Source organism: Arvicanthis niloticus, chromosome 19 (genome assembly GCF_011762505.2).
Source record: "Arvicanthis niloticus isolate mArvNil1 chromosome 19, mArvNil1.pat.X, whole genome shotgun sequence".
In the NCBI taxonomy this organism is placed as follows: domain Eukaryota; kingdom Metazoa; phylum Chordata; class Mammalia; order Rodentia; family Muridae; genus Arvicanthis; species Arvicanthis niloticus.
Genome location: NC_047676.1, coordinates 30,522,889 through 30,544,536, shown reverse-complemented (window position 1 = coordinate 30,544,536; position 21,648 = coordinate 30,522,889). Strand labels below are relative to the sequence as shown.

The window sequence follows — 21,648 nt, the reverse complement described above, 5'->3', positions numbered from 1 at the left end:
TTCCCTCTTGGGACATGAAGGGGCCACCGTGGGAAGGAACTCTCACGTCACAAAGTTGAAACAGAAGGCTCTGGAGCTGGTATGCACCTCAAATGGTTTCTCTATGACAGGGCTATTTAAAACATTCCTAAACACATGACATTACATCAAGAAGTTAAAGTTGCAGGCACAGAAACACACAGCTGAGAAATTCAGAAGTCATCAGAGGTGAAAGGTCATCAGGCAATGGAACTGGAGAACAGGTATTCTCGAAGACCACCACATAGGTCTCCCAGGTGTCTCCAGAAGCCAGAAAGACAGAATTGCTTCTGATTTCTTGACATCTACAATCTGCCTTACTACTGTTTCACTGTCTGCACATCTGGTTCTCCTCAGCCAGCCACAGTCTGACGATACAGTCGGGAAACCTCCAGAAATAATAAATAAGCTCACACATTTTTACATTTATTTATTTATTTATTTAGTGTGTGTGTGTGTGTGTGTATGTTTCTATATGTGTTCATGTGTATATGTGTGTGTATGTGTTTGTATATGTGTGTATGTATATTGTTAGGAGCCATGCTGCGTTTGCTGAAGTAGCTATACGCTCGCCATTAGAAGATGGCGCTGGCTTCCTGTTCCTGGTTCTTCTTGGCCTTGGTGTCTGCAGCTGTGCGCACGCGTAGGCGCAAATTCTCCGGCTGATAGTACTATCAGTGGATATGTAAATGAGACCCCAGTTTGTAAGCCAATGAGGACAGATCATGTCTCTTTGATAGTATATAAGTCAGAACATTCTGAGGCTTGGGGTCCTTCCTTTGTTCTCCATCTTGCATCCTTCTAACTAAAAGAGCTGTAACAATAAAAGACGCTGTCAGAAGAATCTTGAATGTGACGTGCTCCTTATCGGCGAGGTAGCGTGTCGCAGTATATGTTATATGTGTGTGTTTGCGTATGTGTGTGTTTGTGTGTACATGTGTATGCGTGTTTCTGTATGTGGGTGTTTATGTATGTGTGCATGAGTGTGCATGTGTGTCTGTATATGTGTATGTGTGTATGTGTGCATATGTATGTAAATGTTTATATGTGTGTGTGTCTGTATATTTGTATGTGTGTGTGTGCACTCTCATGGAATGCTGTATATGTAGAGGTCAGACAACATCCACCATCTTTTGGACTTCAAGGTCAAGCTCGAGTTGCTAGGCTTGGCAGGAAGGTCCCCACCCCACTAAGCTAATAAGTTTTAAATGGCTGCTACGTCAGTCTATTGTTACACTTGTTCTGTGCCATTGTTGCTGAAGGTGTCTTAGTTATGATCATGTACAGTACAGGAGACAGCAGCACAGCCATCCACTGGGTATCTCAGAATGGGCTCTCTGCAGACACAGAGGACCCCACAGTGTTTGCGGTGACTTCACCGGACAGTCACCGTCAACTTGAGGACCATGAGCAGCAGGAGCTCGAGTCCTCACTGTTGCTTGCAATCCTCTTGGCAAAAATCAATAAAGTCCTTGAAAATGGGCGGGGTGGGAGTTGGCAGCTGCAACAACTCAGGGACTCAACAGAACATTCCTTCTGAAACCACACAGAAATAACCAGCCAACAGCCAGAGGCTACGGAGAAATAGACATCACTTACTTGCAAACCCTGGAGCACAGCATTATGCCATGTAACAGAGCCTTCTCAAATGATCCTACTCTGAGGATGTCGCCTGTTTTTTGATGGGACCATGAGGAGGAAGAAAGGCCAGAAGATTCAAGAACAAATAGGAGGGAGATGTGGCTGAAGGTAGTGGGTGAGCAGGAAAGAAAGTCCCGGGATAACATTGAGAGTAGAGCAGACAGCAGGCATAATATTTGAATACTGTAGGTTGCCATGGTGAATCACTGGGAACCACAGAGGCATATTGGGTTGATGTACACAGTGCAGAGACTGAGGGATGCAGAAAGAAATGGGGGACCAGGAGTGGAAAGAGAGACAGAGTCGGAATCAGCAGTCCAGGACAGGGTTTGGACTGTTGAAGTGTGGTGGTGTCAGGGGGAAATTTCAGAGACGGAGCTGATAATTCATGGGGTAGAGACCAAATGAACCATCAAGAATTTCAGTTCAAGCCCTTTGGGTACCAGACCACCATCTAGCAAAGAAGAAGACTCGAATGGATGGATTGGGAGTCTACCCAAAGCTCAGCTCCTGATAAAAGTTCAAGATACTTATTTGATCTGCAAGAGAAGACTTTAAGCAGCCAGCGAAATATATGGAATTCCTGTATCAGTAGAAGAAAGCCAGATATGCATGGGACTACACGACTCAGAGATCAAGACAAAAACTTGACAAAGTCCAAGCAGAAAAGATTTGGGGTACGCCACAGTCCCCTGACCACACATGCGCCATGCAGAGAAAAATTAAAACCCAGGGTAAGCTTGGCTATACAGCACTCTCAAGGATGAGACCTGTGGTTAGGTGGATAGGTGAGTGTGTGGGCTGACAGATCAGTACCTACTTATGGAACAGAGATTCCCCTCTGCTCAGGGTACATCATGTCCAAGGACACAGCCTGAAATTCACCCAGCAGCCTCAGAAGCTCTGGGCTCTCGGCAGTATTCTACTCCTCATTTCCAGGGAGAAAATGAAGGCGAGGGGTGTGTCTGTCAGCACCACTGAGTCCTTTCCCAAAATCTGCTGTTTCTTGCCTTTCCCCATTACCGAATGGACTCTGTGCCACTAGAGAGAGCAGATCAGTGTCTGAGACACACTTTGCACCAGAGACCTAGGACACGGCAGTCTGTGAAACATCTGAAAAATGAAGAAAAATGGTCACCAGTTTTCTCCCAGCCTCGCCTCTCTGCTTTCAACTTATTTTAATGAAAACACCAATTAATTTCTTTTTAGATATTTTTCCCATCACCAAATATTACTGAGTTCATAACCTTTGGCCCACATGGACTTGGGAAGCTGGAGAGAGAAACTGCTATCCGTGTTTCAGATTACACTCCTCCGTCTTCCACTCACTCCTGCCTCCCCTTGTCTCTCCTCATCTCGGGATTCCAATCAATTTATATCAACCTAATACTCCTCACATGTGCGAAACTCTTGCTTGCTTCACCGTGTTCTTTGGTGGTCATGGTTGCTCTTTAAATCTTGTCTGCAGCCCCCCATTCTCGCCGCAGAGCCTCTGAATCTCCTTCTGTGTGAACGTTACACAGGTCCTAAAATGCACTGCCAAGGAACACGTAGTCGGCCTTCTCTTACCAGAATGTCTTGCTCAGCCACAACTAAGATATTCCTGGGAAGTTTCTCTACCACAGATAATCCTCATGAGACATAGCAATGGCAACAGTCCTTTGCTTCCCCAAACCTGGGTGTGTTGCCAAATTCTTAAAAACTGGCTGGGTGAGCCACTGTTATCATATGCAAATACCATTTTAAAGAAGGAAGCTGTTTGTGGAGGAGATCCCCCCCCTCTGTCTCTCTGTCTCTCTGTCTCTCTGTCTCTGTCTCTCTCTCTGTGTGTGTGTGTGTGTGTGCGCGCGCGCACACACGCATGCACTTAGAAAGTTGTTTTTGGAATTGAATGGTCTCCGAGTGAGGTTATATGGTAAACCACATGTCTTAACAAATTTCTAAAAATTGAAATCATAGCAAGATTCGGTTTCAACCTCAATGAGGAAAAACCGGAAATGAACATCGTGAGTTCTGTGCTGCAGTGCGGAGTGACATGCGTTTGGACATAATGTAGTTCTGCATCATCTCCTGTTCACAGGCACGGCCATTAGGATTGGGGAGCCCCTTTGAAGGGTTCTCATCTTATAGAGAAGTGATGAGAAGACTTACAGTCTCCCCACCCCACCCCATCCCCAGTTTCCCTTTTGCTCAGGCTCTACCTCCAAGACAAATGCCCCCGGGGAGGTTTGAGAATTTCTTCCCCAACCCCACTTTGCATCTCTCCAGTGGATAACATCTGTCCGCCAAGTTCATAAAGCAAATCATGGCTTAAGGAATTGAATTAGTTCTAAATCAATGTTCAGTTAAACATTTCTGGGATGCATGACCTCAGCTTCAGTTAGTCTTATGCTTAGTCTTTAAGCTTTGAACTGGTGAAGCCACAAAAAGAAATGGAAAGTCCCAATCCAAGGAATATTCTTGATTAAAAGAGATGCAGAAAATTAGTATATGTTAAATGTAGTATCAAAGTCATTTGGGAAGAGCTATACCATTCCCATAAATGATACTAGAACAATAACCTGAACATCATGGGAAAAGAGTACCTGCCATGCCCTGGACTATGATAGGAGGGTAATAGGGTCAAGTACCACTGAGGTGCTGCATGGCCAAGGGAGAGGTAATTCTTGCCTCTTCTGTAAATGAGAAAGAGGCAATATTGGTGTAGAGACAGGAGGATTAATGGATTATTTGAGATTAAGAGAGACTTCACACAGTAAGTCCAGTGACATCATTATTGCTACTGCTTTACTCCTTCCAGCAAAACATATTCCAGATAGACACAAATACAAGATACAAACCAGTAAAGCGACTTAATAAAACAAATCTGGGTTTTTTGGTTTTTTTGTTTGTTTGTTTTGTTTTGTTTTTTGTTTTTTTCTTTTTGTAATCTGGCTGGCATCATATGAAGCCAAAAAGCAGTAAAGCAGTAAAGATAAAGGTTGCTTTCCTGACTACACAGACATTTTTAAGATTCAATATTAACTAGAAATCTATGACAAAGAGTTATAGTTCACAATATACAGAAATCTGCTAAAAATAAGATTAAAGGGCAGCTATAGAAAAACATGAATATGTAATTCAAGAAAAGAAGAAAAAGCATGCATTAAAAAAGAAAAAGAAATTAAGAAAGATTACTAAAAACCAATAAAAGTCAACTTAAAACAGTTATGTGGTGCATGCCTGTTATGCCAGTACTTGGTGGGGCAGAGGCAGGAGGATCACTGCAAGTTTGAGGCCAGCCTGATTGATCTTCATAACAAGCTCCAGGACAGCTCACAGCTATGCAGTGAGACCATGTCTCAAAACAGTTACAATCAACAAGAAAAGCCATAATGGCACATGCAAATGCCTGGGCAACATCAAATTGTCAGAGATAGAAATGTTCTCAAGACCATCAATGCTGTTCACCCAGTAAGTGTTCGTGACATACACATCACTGCTCATTGAGAATCAAGGAGGGCAACCTTACAGAAGTCTGCTTGATTCTACTAACTTATAGTGTACATTTGACTTGATTCAGAACTCATTTTAACTGTATTGCAAGGATTTTACCCTACAGATAAAACAAACCTATCAAATACCCATTCAGAGGAACTGGAAATTTTAACTCCCATGCATCTCCACAAGGGGAAGCTACACGGTGTTTGAGGAGGTTAAAGTAGACATATGTGTTGACGTGAAGAAATCTTCCAAAACACTTAGTGGAAAAGCAAGTTTCAGAGCAGCATTTGCACTGGAGCATCTCTTCAGGGACAGCACAGCATCTGTGCCACGGGGCTGCTCAGAGCTCCATCCTAAACAGTCTGACAACTGGACGTCATGATTGACTGCATCCACTGTCAAGTGATGAAGCTAAGCCTCCTGCAATGGACTCCTCTGATAAGCAGCTTCCACGGGTCTCCCCTGTTCTAGCTAAAGCTTGCACCCTGGCTGGAAGCAGTCCTCCACGCCGGTCCTCTTCCCTATCTGCGCAGGTGTCAGGTGAGCATTGGCCTGACAACCCCTCTCTACTCTGCTCTGTCACTCATAAGCGCCTCCGTACACTTTTTACTGTCGTTGGACTTCTAATTAAACAACTCAAACTAGCCTAGAAGGAAACACCCGTCTACCCCACACTTACAAACAGAGCTGGAATGGAGGGAGGAAGATGAGGAGATGAAGGAAATTACAAACACCTTTTCAGAGTCACATGGTCCTGTAACATAAAGCATTCTTTAAAGTGCGTGTGTGTGTGCGTGTGTGTGCGTGTGTGTGTGTGTGTGTGTGTTTGTTTGCACACAGGCAGGTGCCTGCATGCTTGCACACTGCCACTCTTGTATTCACACTTGCAAGAGCAGGGTGAATTCTATTAGTGTTACATTTGCACCATATACACCAGGAGAATTTGCTACCGACATTGTTTTCTGATTTTATTCTAAGCCATGGCAACTGAGCAGATCTGAAAGAGGCTAACAATTTTTAGGACCTGAATAAGCCTAGGGAGTGTCATTTGTTTTGTTTAAAGCCTGTGAGCTCCTAGGCCCTCAGTGTTGATACAAAAACAATATATTCCAACTGCAACAAGTCGCCAGTGTCTTTCGTGGAAAAACATATTGCCATCCTTCTGATGAATAGATGCTAAATGTATACGTAACGTGTGTGTGTTTTCATGGTTATATATGTAAATGGGGGGGCAGTGGTTAGCCTTAGGATCTCAAGTGGAGACCTTGTGTTTTGAGACAGGGTCTCTCGATAGGACCAGATGCTAGACAATTTAAGCTGGGCTGGCTGGCTAGTGAGTCCCAGGGATCTATCTGCCTGTTTCGACTTTCACAGCACCAGAATTAGAAGCTGTTACCACCATGCCTGGGTTTTTTCCTCTTTGTTTGTTTTATATCACATGGGTATTGAACATCAAACTCAGGGACTCATTCTTTCTCAGCAAGTACTTTATTGACTGAGCTATGTCCTCGGCACCTCCCATGAATACTCAAAGAAAACAGCTTATACGTCATGTCAACCACATATATCGCAAAGAGGAAGTAAAATTACTTGCAATGTAATTTTGGACTTCATTGAAAGACTATCTACTCAAAAGTATGGACTCAGGACAGACAGCAGCTGGCCGCTTGTTAGAGATCATGGAAGCCACCCAATTGCTTGTTAAGGAGTGAAAAACTCAGGCCACACTTTAGACTTGGTAGAAAAGTCTGCAAATAAACTACATCCTCAGGTGATTGACCAGCACATGGACGCTTGAGGTACTGTATTACACCCAACATATATTACATATTTGTGTTTTCTAGAATACTATCGATAAATAAAGGCGAGGGTTGGTTAGTTCCCGCTATCAGCAAGACACTCAAAACAGCCAATGTAGGCTATACAGTGAAATGTGAAAGTGTTCTCAGGTACCGTGTACTGGGGGTTAATGTTCCACCTAGTGCCTGGTTAAGTGAGTTAAAGTAGAGGATGAATTTTCCAAAAGTCCTATGGAGGTGATTTTACTACTATCCCCAGAGGCAGACGAGGATATTAAGGCTAATGAAAGTCAAAGGTAAGTGTCCCTGTGACACAGCCAGCCACCGATCAAGTCAGTGCTCGAAACCAGAAAGTGAATCACTTGCTAAAGGCCAACCCCTTCCTGTATGCCATTGCTTCCTGTGTGCTTGGTGTTCAGATTAGAATGGACAGTGAGGAGAATGCCATTGATGATAACTACAGACTCAGTAAAAAATTCCCACTGAACTTTATTTAAACCAAACAGATTAGAAACTTTACAAAAATAGTAAAAAATGTAGGGGAAACATTTCTGAAATCTGTTTTGATACACACACACACACACACACACACACACACACATATATATGTATAATAATAACAATAATAATAATATATATATATATTTCAGAAATAAGATCATTTAAGTTTTCAATGACCAAGACTTCCCCAAATTTGGCAAAGCCCAGAAATCATGAAAGTGCATTGATGATGCAAGTACTTAAAGTTTTTGTGCAACAAAGGATGGTCACACGAGCACCATATAAGTAAGGAAATAGATACAGTGGAGGGTTGCTAGCCTCAAAAACAGAGACGATCGATAGCTGCTACAGCGGGGGTTTTAAAAAGTATCCCACGAAATGAAATAGACGCAGAAACACAAACACTATGTGACTCCACTCCTGTGAGGGCCCTTCATCGGTCCAGTTAGAAAAGACAGAGTAGACCGGCTGATGCAGAAAATGGGGGGAAACAGGTGACTACTGTTTCATGCCTCAGACTTGAGATTCTGCGAAGTGGAAAGAGCCCCCCGCAACCGCATGCTGGAGAGTTGTGCACACCCTCGATGGCACCGAGCTTTATCTGTACAGTGGTTAGGATGGTAACAACTGTGATATGTGTCTCATCCCACGATTAAAGAAAAATGAGAAGAGGCAGCATTATGGTAGAAGTGGTTGCACTATCTGCTGCACACAGAATATTATGATTTGAGATAGGACAGAGTTTCTACAATGCATAAAATTTGGAAAATCCCGAGCCAGAGAGATAGTTCAGTGGCCACAGGTGCCTACCTAGGATCCGCAAGCTGGACGGAGGGCACCAATTCCCCAAAGCCTTCCTCTGACCTTTACCTGCCTGCTATAGCAGGAGCAACCTCCCTCCATAAGCCAATAAATGAAGGTAATCAATGTTTTAAAGACTAAGAGAAAACAACTCAATATAAGACTGAGTAAAGGCGTGACCTACTCATTTATAGGACACAGATGATTCATAAATATATAGAAATAATAAATCGGAGTAGTGAGTAACAAAATGTAAATTAAAATGCTGTCCTGGATCTCAGCCACTCACAAGTTTGAAAATACAGATATTTGTGTTAATCATCGTAAGGAGTATCAGAACTTCACACATTGACTTGCACACTTATCTATGAGGTAGAAGTGTGAGATAAAACGTTTACCCTAAAAAACAGCTCTCTCGGGATTCTACTGCACAGCAATACTCATAGCTGAGAGCAAAGACCAATGCATTATCTCCCCTGAAGCATTGTTGCTAATCTTAAATATTTTTTCAAAGTGCAATGGCCATCAATAAGGGAAAAGGTAAATAAATTCTATTCTGCTCTAGGTTAGCAGAAAACCCTTGACAAAAATATCTATGTAGGGGTGTGAAAAAAGCTCCCTGACTTGGATTTTAAAGAAGGAAGTGCCACTACAGTTAGGAAATTTACATATGTAAACACACTTGAAAAACTTGTGTATATATGTCCTTCAAATCATTATAAACAAAGGTATCTTGTGGTGATATTTATCACATGTTATGACTTAGAAGTGATGTTCGGGTGTCAAGCTGGTAAGTGGTAAAGTCATGATAGCCAGTCTGCATTTCCAGCTTGACTGAGTTCAGAATCACTTAAGAGACCCATCTCTGGATGAGTTCTTCAGGGTGTCACAGAAAGGAGTAATTGATGAGAGACTACCTACCCTTTTTGTGGATAATACTATCCCAAGGTCTGCATCTCCTACGGAATGGAAATGGAGAGCTGGTCGGGGATGGGGGGATGAGGGTGGGTGGGGGTTGAGGGTGGGGGGATGAGGGAGGGTGAGGGGTGAGGGTGGGGGGATGAGGGTGGGTGGGGGATGGGGGTGGGGGGATGAGGGTGGGTGGGGGGTGAGGGTGGGGGGATGAGGGTGGGTGGGTGGTGAGGGTGGGGGGATGAGGGTGGGTGGGGGTGAGGGTGGGGGATGAGGGTGGGTGGGGGTGAGGGTGGGGGATGGGGGTAGGGGATGGGGGCAGAGAAACTGGTTGAGCAACAGCATTCACCTCTTTCCTTCCTAACTGCCAACACAATGTGACCAGCTGTCTCACTGGTGGACTACAATCTCTCAAACCATGAGCCAGAAACAACGCTTCTTTTCTTATGTTGCCTTTTCTCCATCATTTGTCACAACAAAGAGGAAAATAATACACTCTCCTGCCTGTCCACTCCAGACTGGTAGCAGCTGAGGAGGAAAGGCTCTCTCTGCATCCACTTCCTTCTGTCCATCAGTCTGTCGTTTATGTTACTTCAAAGCAACCCAAACCCAATGTAATTTGAGGTAAGCAAAACCTGGGAAGCCAGAGAATAAAGTGTGGAGGAAGGAAGACTGTGAGGCCAGGGTAGGCCACCTGAGGGTCAGGAACCCTCAGGTAGGATCAAGGAAGTTTACTTTGGGGAGGGAGTCTCCCTAGAAAGATTCAAAGATGCTGTGTGCTTTGTTTCCATCTCGCCGTGTGCTGTCTGTTTTGCCCTCTATTCTCCCCTTTCTAAGAAAGGTTTCCTGTCCAGAGAAGAAGGCCAAAACCTACTGTTCCCATAAAGGAGATCAAGAGTGCACACTGTGATTTCCTTTCAGAGTCTGTAAACATTCAGCCCAGTTCCCACTGGGGAAAGCACTAACCTTGTCAAAGGCAGAAAGGTCAACAGCCACTCTTTCAGAACTGTACCAGGGTGCCAGACCAGGTTCTTTGTCTCAGGACATAGGAAAACAAAACATCAACACCCACGGACTTCCTGCACACTGGAGATGGTTCCCAGGGCAGGTGATGATGGGAGGGGGGTGGGGTGGGGTATAGGAACAGGTAGCCTCTGGGCTGTGCAGATGAAGAGAAAGAGACAGGGAAAGCCATCCACAGTGAGTTCCTACGGCTCAAGCTCCTCTGGAGGCTCAGCACCCGTACCATTTTATCACAATCGCCTCTGATGAAAAACTTAGACAAGAGACAGAACTGGACTCAAGAGCCCCAAAGAGGCCAGTGGTGGCACAGACCTATCTGTGCCCAGCAGTGAAAGTAGCTGACCTTCCCAACCTGGGAGTATTCCTCACTGTTCCCAGGAGGTGTCAGATATAGGTGTGGCTGAAAAATGCCAAGGATGATTCTCAAACACAGGTCAGCTGGGGAACTCCTGTGACTCACCCCCAGGAAAAACAGAGCAGTATCATCTACCTCAGTCTGCTCAGAAAAAAAAAAAAAATTATATCCTCACACTGGAAATATGGGAAGAGGGGCTATGATAAAACGAAGCACACAGTTCCTGGTCAAAAGTTATAGGAAACCTTACTGTTATGTAAACAAGAAAACTGAAACTAAGATGTAAAAGTTAACCCGACCAAGTCTGTTTACTTCAGGGTTAGGACCTATTGCAGATCTCACTGGCCCCCCTCCCGATCCCCCCCCCTCCACTCCCCCCCACGCCCTCCCCACCCCTACCCCCTGCCGCAGCTCAAAAGCAAAATGTCCTGGGTCTGCACCTAGCTTCCACTTTCAATTCTGTCTGCTCTGCTTACATCCATTCTCAAGTCGGGTTGTCCTGAGCTGGAAACAGCTTGATCTCAAAGCACTTTCACAATGTCCCGCAGGCAGGCAGCAACTGTCTGAAAGCAATCCCTATCTCTGTGCCTCTGGTCACTCACAAGGCAGGCAGAGAAGATGAAAACACAGATGAATAGTGTGTGGACAAACAAGCGGCCAGTCAAGAACTGTTAAAGGGAATCTGTATTCATGCTCTGGTTTCTGCATCCCACTGGTACCTAGTCTCAATGACCCTTTACGCTCATCCTTGCCTGTTAATGGTGTCACTTCCCTTCAAGCAGCTTGAGAAGTACCTGCTCTCTCCACCTGCACAGAAGCTCTGCCCCCACATCTGTCTCATGGAGGTGCTCTCCTCTGAGTGGAGAGGAAAGCACCTATTTCCAGAGAAATGGCAGGGATGAATGGGAGTTAAGGACTGGAAAGCTAGAGGCAGGAGAAAGCCAGCAACGCCCACTCCCACGGGGTACTGGGAGAGAAACCAAATTGGCTCAAATGCGAATCCTAACTCAGTGTTTCCCCAACCACTGGAGTGAGAGGCCCGGGGATGGTGAACCTCAAAGCAGGCCTGAACTGATGTCCCAGCATCTTGTCTTTTAGAGCTACACACGAAGTAGGCGACACTTTCCTGACACACCTCTTGCGGCCCTTGAGAGTGCAGTCTGGGAAGGCAAAACCAACGCAGGACAGAGCAGAGGCTGCGGGGCACCAAAGTTAGGGGCTCGCCCGTCGGAGAAGCGGATAAAGGAGGCGAACGGTCAGCCTTGGCTCAGGGGTCCAGTACTCACCCTCCTGGCGACCTGCTCTGGAGCCCGGCCGGTCCTCGGCCTCACAAGGGCACCGGCGTGGACGTCTGTCCTGGCCTGTGGAGGCGGCCCCGCGCCCCGGCTATGAATCAGCTGCGGGGCAAGTGTCCAGGGGCGGGAGTTACGGGAAGGCGCCGGGGGAGGGCCGAGGGGCTAGTACTGTTGCAATTTCCCGTCTCGCTGAGCACTTTTGGCACTCCTGGGACCCACAGGAATTTGCCTCCTGGTCCCAGGGGGACATAGGGAGGAACGATCGAGACCCTGCGACGGGCGCAGTTCCAGGGACCGGGCGGGTGGGACCGGCGAGAAGGGAAGTGGGAGAGGCCTGGGAAGGAAAAGTTGCTCCCTGAGCATCCCGCTGTTCCTGGAGAGAGGGGACTAGCTGCGACTCAGTGCCCTGTGCCAGGTGTCCTGCACAGAGCCACTTGTGATGCTTGGGAGATCCAACCCCAGCGCTCCATCTGAAAGTTACCTGAAATGACAAACTCCTGGGTCAAACTTGTGATGGTGTTAACTTTCGGCTTTCAGAGCAAGACAAACGTGTTAGAACAGAGGTCTCTGGACTGTGCTTCCTCTGCACCACCTGGAAACGCCCTGTGTGACCACGCCTCCTACAGCTACAGACCTGAGTTCTTTGTCTAGAAGAACCAATATCCTTTCTTTCCTTAGAATGCCATCAGATCTTTACTGCCGGGGCACTTAAAAGACATCTTTGACCTCTCTTTATGGCTACATGGTAAAATGTTCATAGCCACGTCGACTTTGGGAACTGGCATGAAACGATCGCCACAGGAGGTGTGGCGATCGTTTCATGTTCCCACCGGTCGCCAGGCCCAGAAGCCAAGAGAGCCGCTCACCTGCACATGATACTTGCTCCAAGCCATAGTTCACTTCACGTTTGGAAACCATCTAAAAGTCACAAATGAAAGGGGACTGAGGGAAACGATGATAGATCAGGATTTGCGGATCCACAAATCAGTCTTAGAATCAGTAACCGCGTTACTGGGACGCCTTAAAACAACGTCAGAAACATTAGTTATTACAAAGCCTTACTTTCATGTCCGTGGATGCTTTTTCTTCCTTCCTAATGACATTTCAGGAAAGGATTTTTTTAAACCATATTAATACTCTTAATACCTAATGGTGCCTTAAAGACTGGAGTGCACAGTAAATATTTGACGAGAATTAGAAAAAGGTACATCGTGTCTAGTAAATAAATGTGTGCTTCTTTGCCACACCTTTTATTACTTAAACGAGTCCATTAGTGTGGCCGTGTGACGAGCCTCTGGAACATTATAGAGCCAAGTTCTCACCCACTAAAAGGGCTTTTTGATTCGATTTAACTAAGAAAATGGAGTGTGGGTGTGTCAGTATCCCCTTTATAGGAACAGTTGGGCGAGGTGTTTCCTATAGCAGATGCCCATATTAAACAAGAGTCATTGGTGTTAATACTGCTTTTGGTTTCCATGCATGTATGTGGAGTATATTCTCCCTTGGGTCTCCCCTTCTTTCTCCATCTGCCAGTGCCCTCCAAGCCAGCTCTAATTCCACTAATATGAACGCATAATTTTATGTATCTCTATAAAAATCTAGGAACCACAAATGAGGGAAAAAAACTGGTGACATTTATCTCCCTGAAATTGGTTTAATTTGCTCAGTATTGTCGTCATTTGCATTCATTGTCCTTTAAATAATATGATATTTTTTTCTGTGTCAGAAAAAAAAAAAAAAAAAAAAAAACGTTTGATGGTGTGTGCATACGTGTTTCCCTCACCCACCCCTCTACTGTTGGATATCTGTATTGGCTCCTGTCAGCTACTGTGAACAGTGCTGCAGTAAACGTGGATGTACAAGGATTTCTGTGGTTGAGTTCTTTGGATAAATATCCACTTAACTTGGGCTCCTGTTAATGGTATTGTTGAAAGAGACTATGTCAAAAAGTGGGGCGTGCTTTTAATCCCAATACTTGAGAGACACACAGATCTCTGTGAGCTCCAGGTCAGCCTGGTCTACATAATAGCCTGCTTCCCCCACCCCCCGCAAAAGTAGTGACTTCATTTAATTTATTAGTTCATTTGCTTTTTGTCCAATTCTAACTTTCTAAATGCGTTTTTTAAATTCAACATTCTAGTTGTTATACACATTGCATATGTGTGTCCCTACCCAGAGAGTGGGTGTAGAGACATGAGTTCTATCCTTTCCCATTCACATCAAAGCCCAGCACATGACCATAATTGGAAACAGTGGCCTCTCAGAGTTAATTGAATCAAGACAAGGTCACTATGGATTAACACAGTGATGGTCATGTTTATAAGAAGATGTAGATCTTGACATGGATCCCCCAGGATGGACACTGACTGTATGCCTGTGAAGACAGACTCGGAACCTATTTTATCTCATGCAGAAGTCAGGGCAAGGACTGCTGACACCCACCGGAAGCTGGGAGAGAGGCATGTTAGAGATTCTCCTCTGAGCCGCTGAGAAAGGACCTACGCCAATAACAGCTTGGCTTCACTCTCCTGGCCTCCAGAGATGTGGGAGTTAAATGTCAAGTTTGTGCTGCTCTGGCAGCCTAGGAAACTCTATCATAGGTCACATGCCAAAGGTTAGTTTTTAAAAGTGGTCCTAAAATAGCCCCACCAAGAAGATGAAAAATGCCAGTGACTTATTAGGCTGAAGGTTGAAATCTCCATTCTTGCTTAGTGCTGATATAACTGTACTGCAAGAACACAGATTTATTCTTCCCTTAGTCTCCTCCTTGGCCCTCTGGCTGCCTTCTGAGTTCTATAGGGAAGCCCTCCCTGGTTTTCATTTACAGTGTCTTTGACCATCTTATCACTTTTGGTCTTTTTGAAACAGAGTTTTGCCTATGTAGTCATGGCTGTACTGGAACTCACATGGTAGATGAGGTTGGCCTTGAACTCAGAGATCCACCTGCCTCTGCTGAGACTAAAGGCATGCATGCCGCCATTCCCAATTCTCATCTCTCTGTTACCTTGTCAGGCTGCTTAGTCTCACTTGTCCCCAAGAACTTGATGGGTCATAAGATCCTTCCCACCACTGACATGTGCGTCTTCCTTCCCAGTTTCCTGAATTACCGTGTTCCTCCTATATGACATCAGTGGTCATTTGCATACAAATGACCAGGCAATATTCATTTCCACTGTGAGTCCTTCATCCGTGCTCCAGACCAGTTTGTTTCTACTTCAAGATCAAATATGTTCAAGGTGGAGGGAGAGGGCTTCCAAAAATTGTCATCTGACATCCACATGTCCATCATGACCATCAATCACATCTGGGTATGCTCACACCTGTACACACACACACACACACACACACACACATTTCACATGAATAATATGGAGCTGGGTGACCTGTGAGGAGCTGGTGACAATTTGGAGTGAGTAATGGCGCAGAGATGTGGTTCAAGATCCTTCTTGGCCTCGCCATTATTGGGGTGTGCTTGATCATCTCCAGCGTGTCCACTGCATACATCTGCATGTTTGCCAATGAGGTGGAGCAAGGAAAAAAAGAGTTGCCTGAACTCAGTACTAACAGTATCTGATGGAATCCATACACTTGTCTCTGGAGTCAGTTGCTACTATGTGTCCAGGAGCCTGGAGAACTTTGACTAAGGAAACTTTTTTTCTGGCTGATGAAAAAAAAAAAAAACCTACTTATCTATGGTCATCTGTTTCTGTTAGAAGGCTATGCAGCGGAGTATTCTATACTATACACATGTTATAAAATGCTTAATAAAAATTTTTAAAAGAAAATGTGTCCTATTATTCCCTGGTTACTTTCAATATTTTCTTCCCATCTTTAGTTGTCACTGGTGTACTAAAGATTTAAAGAGTATTGTTTTTATTCATCCTGACTGACTTTCACTGATCTCCTGAAAGTTTATAAATTTATGTATTCTTTTAAAATCAAACTTGAGATATAAACAAATAAAATTATTATTAAAAAAAAAAGCAAAATAAAACCAAACTCGAGAAATTTTCAGTCAATGTATCTTCAGATGTACCTCGGGCCCACTTGTCTTTCTGAGACTTCAATTACATGTTTAGTAAGCTTCTTGATATAATTTCAAGTGACCATAAAATCCCCCTGTTCCACCTTTTCTCTGTGCTCGTCAACTTGCATCGTTTCTATTGAGTTGTCATTAAGTCTACTCATTTCTCCAGAACTTTATAACAGCTTTAATGACCCTACCCCATTTGAATTTGGGCTAGCCTCGGGCAAAAGGTATTGAATGTAAGAAACTCATTCTGATCTTTTCCTTGGTCAGATTTAGCCTTCTGTTCACAATCGGCTGCCAGCCACTCACTCTCCGTGCCTTTAAAAGTGTCCTTCTTTTATGTAAACACAATCTTTTGTGCTTTATGTTAGGATGGTCAGTTTAACAGAGCTGTTCAGCTGTGACTAGGGGTGTGTGTCTTTACATTTGTAACCTCTAACTCCTTCCTCTTCTAGCTTAGATTTCCCTCTATAGTCCCCAAGCCTGGAGGCAGACGGTACTTCTCAGCTCAGTGGAAGTCAATGTTAAATGGGCTGTCTGGAACCACAGAAGACCTGGAAAATCTGCTGTTATTTCTTGACTTAGTGTTGGTCAGTTTCCTGTAACTGTAACAAAAATCTGAGATGGTCAACTTATCTTTTTTTTATTTTTTATTTTTTATTTTTTTTTATTTTATTTTATTATTTTTTTTTTTTTTTGGTTTTTCGAGACAGGGTTTCTCTGTGTAGCCCTGGCTGTCCTGGAACTCACTCTGTAGACCAGGCTGGCCTCGAACTCCGAAATCTGCCTGCCTCTGCCTCCCAAGTGCTGGGATTAAAAGCGTGCACCACCACCGCCCGGCGATGGTCAACTTATAAAGAGAAATAATTTGGATGTTTTAACCTAGTATCGGTGGATTCAGTTGATGTCAAAGCCACATGTCGATGAGATTGTGACTAAGCATAACCTCTCATCTCTGAGAAGCAAAAGAGAGAGACTGGGGAGGGAGTTCTACCTTACAAGTCATGTTCCTAGTGAACACATGGCTTCCCACAAGGCACTAACTTCCTCTTGATCAAAAGAAAAAAACAATCTGAATTCTCCCTCTGGCCCTGGGTTGAGAAATGACATTCTGAACTCTCTCACATGACATACTTTTATTTCCCTTTCTTAAGACTTAATACTGGCGTCGGGGGCTGCCAACCACTTGACCATGAGACCATCCGTCAGGGAAGCTCATTTTCCTGAAGACATGCTAAGGAGATGAGAGGAATAATTATTCTCTTAGTTAGAAAATGTGCTTCCATCCCCTTTATCCCACTTCAATACAGCTGCTTATGAATCTCCATGAAGTTTACCTTCTCTTCTGTGTTCTAACTCCCAAAGGACAAATCTTCATCTTCCAGTTTTCTCCCATTGCTCACCAAGACAAGATCCTGACCACGCTTGCTCTGACACTCAAGGCTCTTACTCTTTCTCGGAAGTCCATCCACCTACTTCCTACAGCAGCTTGCTGACCTCCGTCGTGAGCCTGCCTGTTTTCCTTGGATCCGAATAGAAAAGAGTATGACTTTTTCTCTCTTACCCAAACCCCTGCGAGCAGCTGCAGAGATTTATAGTTTGCCTGCCCTGTGGTTTCTCTCTCAAATTGCTAATAAGATGGCCCTCAAGCTTCCCTCTGAGTCTGTTTTTAAATCCTTTGATTTACGAGACTATGCATCCACAAAGCGGAACACTAATGCCCTGTTAACAGTAAAAACTTGTCTTCCTAGAAGTTACTGGAGCATGAACCTAAAGATCAAGACATAAGTGTCCCCCCCCCCCAAAAAAAAAAGCATTATTTTCTTCTGAATACTTTCCTTGTTCACAGAAACAAACACAGAGTTGTTTAGTTGACTGGTGATTTAGGCTTAGAGCATTCATGCTTAAAGAAATCAAGGAGTTCACCTGCACACAGGTGCCTATCAGAATAATATTGTCTGTAATAGTATCTCAAAACAGAGTTTCTGAGCTATGGGGGAGCACATAACATCCCAGCATAGTCAATGCTACCTGGTCCCCAAGCCTGGAGGCAGACGGTACTTCTCCGCTCAGTGGAAGTTGATGTTAAGTGAGCTGTTGGGAACCACAGACAACCTGGAGAATCCTCTGTAACTCTTAGACAGAGAAGCAGCTATTCCTGGTCATGAGAAAGACTCTAACACAAGAAAACAAAGCTTACTAGAAAGGCAAGCCCAGTCCCTGCTGAGTAGGCCAGTGTTTGTTAAAAATGAATAAAAAAACTTTCTTCACAAACATTTTGGCTGTTAATTTCTTTAAAGCCATCAATTATATATTAAAGACTAATACATTTTATTTATGTTTGCCTATGACCACAGTGGGTGCTGGTGCCTATGGAGGCCAGAAGAGGACATTGCATCCCCTGAAGCTGGAGTTACAGTCATTTGTGAGACCACAGAAATGAGGAAGGGGAACCAAAATCAGGTCTTCTACAAAACAGTAACACTCCGACCTGCAGAGCCTGCTCTCCACCCCCAGGGACAGCAACTTTTTTTTTTTTTTTTTTATTGGATATTTTGTTTACATTTCAGATGCCATCCCCTTTCCCCATTTTTTCCTCCCTAGAAAACCCCATCCCATCCCCCCTTCTCCTTTTTGCTTTTATACATTTTTAAAAATATTAATCAAAGACTTTATAAGGTTGGTAATGCTCAATAACAAGATGCCCATACAATCAGAAGTGTAACCCAATACCCAACCTAGATATATCAACTGTCTGACTGGTGGAGACACAGGAACATCTGCCTCTCTCTCTCTCTCTCTCTCTCTCTCTCTCTCTCTCTCTCTCTCTTTCTCTCTCTCTTTTGTCACTTAGCTCCTCCTCTCCTTCTCCTTCTCTTCTCCTTCTCCTCCTCTCTTTACTCCTCTTCTTCCTCTCCTTACTCCTCCCACCTTAGCTCCTCCTACATATCACCCTTACTGTTAAAAGAAAACTTTGCTCTCAAAATACAATTAGAGCATAACTATACCAATTTGTGTCAGTCAGTAAGGTACAACAAGATAGACCTAATACCCAATCTGTCATTTTGTTGACTAACCAGAACCTGTCATCCCTCCTAAGTAAAAGACTTAGTTCTGAACCTAGGTTTTTCTTGGCTTTAGAATGAATGTCAGCTGAAAACCATCCTCTCAAGCCTTTTCTCTCAAAGTAAATAGCCAGGATTGGCTATGAGACTATAAGTCTTCAACCCCGTCAGAAATCCAGAATGACTGAGTTAACTGAAATTATGGGAAGCTCAAAGCATAGCTTCTAAAACTTAGCCAATTTATAGAGACCGCTGAACACCTGGACAGTCCTTATACTATAAAACGTTGGAGCATCTGATCTTCAGCCTTCTGGCCCAGGATCATCTGACAGACCTAGTGATTCAAAATTATTAAGGGCTGATTATTTGCGACTTTTAATCTAAGAGATTTTGTGGGCAATTCTGTCACTGCCCATGGAAGTCACCTTAGTTTCTCCAAAGAGGAAGTTCAAGATTTATCTTCAAGATAGGCCATTTTGAGAAATGAGGCTTAATCCAGTTCATGACTCCATCTGCCTAAAATGGTCTTATCTGAGTTTCTTTTATCTCTGCTTGGATTAAGGACTTAAGAAGGATAAATTCAAAGTGCAGAGACATCCAGGGTGGACCTCACTTACCTCAGGTGAGGTGGGCATACCTTGAAATGAGGCCACAGCCTTTGAAGCAAGCTTAAGTGTTTCTTCTCTAGCGAAGAATAGCATTCTTGAGTCCTTACCAGCAGAGAAATTGCTGGGTTCCAGGATTGGTGCCTGGGCCAAGCTGATGGTGGAAAGTTCCAGTTCTAGGAGACCAAGAGCATTCAACTCCTGTGTAGAAGGAAAGGAAAGCCCTCAGCATGGAGGGTAACCAGCTGAACCTCCCCAACCTAACCGTATGATAGAAAGCACCTATCCTGTGCTTTCTGGGCAAGGACCACCATCTCATAGCCGATCCAGGGAGACACGAGGCATTCATTGCTTGCCATGAACCCCATAGAAACTGCCACGGTTCTCCAGAATGACACTCTGTTTACTAAGGATCGAGATGAAACGGTGACTATGAAGACAAATGATAGATGCTTTTTTTTTTTTTTTTCATGTGTGAACATCTCCTTGTTCCACTCCCTGCAAGGGTCCTTGGGATGGCTAATGTGGATTGTTAATTCAGTTAGATCTGGATTAAACCAGAGACATGCCTCTGTGCCGGTCTGTCAGGGCTTTTCTATGAAGGCCTGACTGAAGGGGACCAGACTTCTCCTGGGTCTGGGGCACCTTCCTGAGAGCGGCCCAAACACCAACAGTCCAAGAGAAGGGCAGCGATCTTGGATAGCCGGCGGTAGCTTCTGGTTGTTGAATGCTTCTGTACTGATGCTGTGGCCATCCTTTGTCCCATCAGAATCCAGCTTCTCCAGATGGCTTTACTTCCACTTGCAACCGGTGCAGATGTGGACTTAATTTCTAGCCACAGGTTCCATTTGAGCATCCTTTATAGAAAGTCCAATAAAAATAATTAACCAAAGGTGAGCCCTCTTGTCTTCTTCACACATTTTAGTGGGGACGTTAAAGTGAACTGCCTGCAGCATAAGAAATGAACAGCCACAGTCAGTTAGATGACTGAGGGCAACGTCAAGGAGCTTAATTTAGGTAAGTGGTCGCCATCTTATGGGCACCAGATTCATTAGCAGAGGGGCACGGGCCCTGCACTGTTTTCTCTCCTGCAACAGTAAGGGTGCAATGTTGTCGACGTTTAAAAAAAAAAAAAAAAAAAAAAAAAAAAAAAAAAAAAAAAAAAAAAAAAAAAAAAAAAAAAAAAAAAAGGTCTGTGCTGTGTCAGCATCGCTCCATGAATTCCAAGTCCCCAGGCTGTGGTTGTTTATTAACTTCCAGTGACATTTTATTTTGATGTAGTTCCGTTGCTGTAACATTCGTCTCCAGGGAATAGCTGTGTGTTTTATTTTACTACGAGTGGAAAGATATATCTTTTCTTCTTCTATCTTTTTGTATCTGAGCTGCACTCAGGAAAATGCTCCCGGCCAGAGAGAAGTCTGGTCCCCTTCAGTCAAGTCTTCATAGAAAAGCCTTCACAGACCTGCGCAGAGGCATGCTTCATCTTCATCTTCTCTTTGTTTGTAAAAAAAAATAAAATAAAAAAATAAAAAAGAAGCTGATTTTTTGTTTGTTTGTTTTGTTGTTGATTTTAAAAATGTGAGTATTAGTTCTAAAACAGTTTACAAGCTCCTTCTGGCAACATATAGGGAGGTAGACATCTGACCCCCAGTAAAACTATCACACCATTTTCAGTGTATGTGCTTTAGCCTTCCTAAAAGACTTTTTTTTTTTTTTTTCAAATATAGGGGTTTGTACTGAAGCTGCAAATAACGTTAGTTATCTAGTTTCCCTTTCAGAAGTTTCTTAGGACTTTGTGTGTCACACAAAAATGCCTCATATAATTTCTTTTTGTTATCTTAAAAAAAACAAAACAAAACGGTTTTCTCAGTATTTTCAGGAGCTTTTAAGAGCAGCCCAGCTCCTTCAGGTCTGCATGAACCTAGCTTCCATGAGCCTGACAGAAGACAGTGTGAGCTGAGATGACCAGCATCATGGCTGAGCCCACTGGTAGGGCCAAGCTGGACTGTGGGTTATCTGTGAAAGTGCACTGGGGTTTTATTTCTGTTCTGGTTCACATGGCTCCTGTGTTCAGTGTACCCTTGCGCAGATGATAGAGATACGAGTCCAGAAAGCCATTG

At 44.0% G+C, this 21,648-nt stretch overlaps 1 protein-coding gene and 1 pseudogene across 2 annotated transcripts in view; one reads left to right on the top strand and one right to left on the bottom strand.

Annotated features, from left to right (window-relative positions):
• Positions 1 to 12,150, bottom strand: part of Osmr (oncostatin M receptor) — a 54,231-nt gene extending 42,081 nt beyond the window's left edge. Inside the window, exon 1 of one of the 2 annotated variants that reach the window (XM_076916145.1) lies at positions 11,820 to 12,150. The gene's annotated coding sequence lies outside the window, so the exon portion shown is untranslated. The remainder of the gene's footprint in view (positions 1 to 11,819) is intronic. The other variant, XM_034523559.2, reaches the window with a different exon arrangement.
• Positions 12,151 to 13,603: 1,453 nt separating this feature from the next.
• LOC117723754 (NADH dehydrogenase [ubiquinone] 1 alpha subcomplex subunit 1 pseudogene) lies at positions 13,604 to 15,472 on the top strand (annotated as a pseudogene).
• Positions 15,473 to 21,648: the final 6,176 nt, after the last annotated feature.